Here is a 2,849-nt window from a genome sequence, read left to right as displayed (position 1 = left end):
CATGCCTATTTGGCCATCTTTGCAAGTGTTCTAATATTCAGTTTTGAATCTGATTTGTGATACATCTGTCATATTGTCTAGTGGTTTCTGAAAATGAAAAATAGGACCAGAGGAAAGGTCAGAGATGGAGACGTACAAATTTGTTTATTTACATAAGAAGGAGAGATCAATGCAAGAGATTAGAGAGAATGCCAATGAAAGTAGTTTAGTGTATGGAATAGACAGAGACACCAACATGAGTGAGAAGAAAATAAACAACAAAACCAACCAAAAAGGACCATAACAAATTGTAAATAAGGAGAAGTAAAGAAGCATGTGTTGCACCAAAGTGTAATTGGATTTAGATGTGATATTTTGTTTAGTTTTATTTAAATGTGATGGACAATAAATTAATTTTTAAATAATCTGTAGCCTGTGGAAATCAAGGGTTCACTTGATATCCAGAGTATTTCTATTAATTTGTCAGAAAAACTTAGAAAACATGCTGTTTACTCAAAGGAATATACTCAATAATGGAATTGCTGGGTCAAATGGTAATTTTGTTTTAAATTCTCTGAGGAATCATCACACTGCCTTCCACAATAGCTGAAATAATTTACATTCCCACCAGCAGTGTATAAACATTTTCTTTTCTCTGCAACTTGACCAGCGTCTGTTATTTTTTGAATTTTAATAACAGCCATTCTGACTGATGTGAGATGGTATCTCATTGTGGTTTTGATTTGCATTTCTCTAATGATTTGTGCTGTTGACCTTTTTTTTTTTTTTGTATGCTTATTGACTGCATGCATGTCTTCTTTTTATGTGTCTATTCATCTTCTTTGCCCACTTTTCAATGGGATTGTTTGGGTTCTGCTTTTAAATTTATTTAAGTCCCTTATATATTCCAGATATTCTATCTTTGTCAGATACATAGTATACCAAAAATTTCCCTCATTCTGTAGTTCGTCTGCTTACTTTGTTGGTAGTTACTTTTACTTTGTTGGTAGTTACTTTTGCTGCCCAGATGTTTTTAGTTTAATTAGGTCCCATTTATCAACTTTTTTGTGTGTTGCAATTGTGTTGGGCATTTTCATCATGATATCTTTGTCAGATCCTATGTCTAGAATGGCATTTCTTAGGTTATCTTCCTGGGTTTTTATGGTTTTTATCTTTTTAGGTTTTACCTTTAAGTCGTTAATCCATCCTATTTGATTTCTGTATATGGTATAAGGAAGGGGTCTGGTTTCAATCTTCTGCATATAGCTATCCAGTTATCCTATTTTTAAAATAGAGAGTCTTTCCCCATTGCTTGTTTTTGTCAACTTTGTCAAAGATCAGATGGTTTTATGTGTGTGGCATTATTTCTGGGATCTCCATTCTGGTCCATTGGTTGATGCACCCATTTTTGGACCAACACCATGTTGTTTTGGTTACTGTGGCCTTGTTGTACAGTTTGAAGTAGGGTAACATGCTGTCAGCTTTCAATAGTATTGAATCTGTAAATTGCTTTGGGCAGTATGGCCATTTTAATGATACTGATTCTTCCTATCCATGAGCATGAAATATTTTCCCATTTGTTTGTTTCACCTCTGATTTCTTTAAATGGTATTTTATAATTATTATTGTAGAGATCTTTCACGTCTCTGGTTTGTCGTGTTCCTAGGTATCTTATTAATATTTTTGTGGTTGTGGTAAATGGGATCGAGTTCCTGATTTGGCTCTCAGCTTGGGTGTCGTTGGTGTATAAGAATGCTACTTATTTTGTACATTAATTTTGTTTCCTGAAATGTTGTTGAAGTTGTTTTTCAGATCAAGCAGCTCTTGGGCACAGATTGTGGGGTTTTCTATATATAGAATCATATTGCCTGCAAACATGGATGATTTGACTCCCTCTCTTTCTATTTGAATGCCTTTTATTTCTTTGTCTTGTCTGATTACTCGGGCTAGGACTTTCAGTACTGTGTTGAATATGAGTGTTAAGAGAGAAAGTCTCCCTTTTTTGTTACAGTTTTCAAGGGGAATACTTCTAGTTTTTGTCTAGTCAATATGATGTTGGCTGTGGGTCTGTCATAGATGGCTCTATGACATTGAGGTATCGTATGTTCTTTCAATGCATAGTTTTTTGAGGGTTTTTAATAGGGAGGGATGTTGGATTTATTGAAAGCCTTTTCTGCATCTATTGGGATAATCATGTGGATTTTGCTTTATGTGACAAATCACATTTATTGACTTGCATATGTTGAACCACCCTTGCATCCCAGGTATAAAGCCTACTTGATCATGGTGGAGTAGCTTTTTGATATGCTGTTGGATTTTGTATACTAGTATTTTATTGAAGAGTTTTATGTCTGTATTCATCCAGGGTATTGGCCTGAAGTCTTCTTTTTTTTTTTTCTTTTTTTTTTGAGACGGAGTCTGGCTCTATGGCACAGGCTGGAGTGCAGTGGCAAGTGATCTTGACTCACTGCAAACTCCGCCTCCCAGGTTCACGCTGTTCTCCTGCCTCAGCCTCCCAAGTAGTCCAGACTAGGCGCGCTGGCCACCGCGCCGGCTAATTTTCTGTATTTTTAGTAGAGACGGGGTTTCACCGTGTTAGCCAGGACAGTCTTGATTTCCTGACCTCATGATCCGCCCGCCCCGGCCTTCCAAAGTGCTGGGATTACAGGCGTGAGCCACCGCACCCGGCCTGACCTGAAGTTTTCTCTTTTTTGATGCTGTATCTCTGCCAGGTTTTGGTATCAATGATGCCAGCCTCATAGAATGAGTTAGGGGAGAGTTCTTCCTCCTCTATTCACTTGAAACAGTTTCAGTAGAAATGGTACCAGTTCTTCTTTATATATCTCATAGAACTCTGCTGTGAGTATGTC

The sequence above is a fragment of the Mandrillus leucophaeus genome, unplaced genomic scaffold (genome assembly GCF_000951045.1).
Source record: "Mandrillus leucophaeus isolate KB7577 unplaced genomic scaffold, Mleu.le_1.0 Scaffold179, whole genome shotgun sequence".
Lineage (NCBI taxonomy): Eukaryota > Metazoa > Chordata > Mammalia > Primates > Cercopithecidae > Mandrillus > Mandrillus leucophaeus.
Note: the sequence above shows the minus strand (reverse complement) of the source record.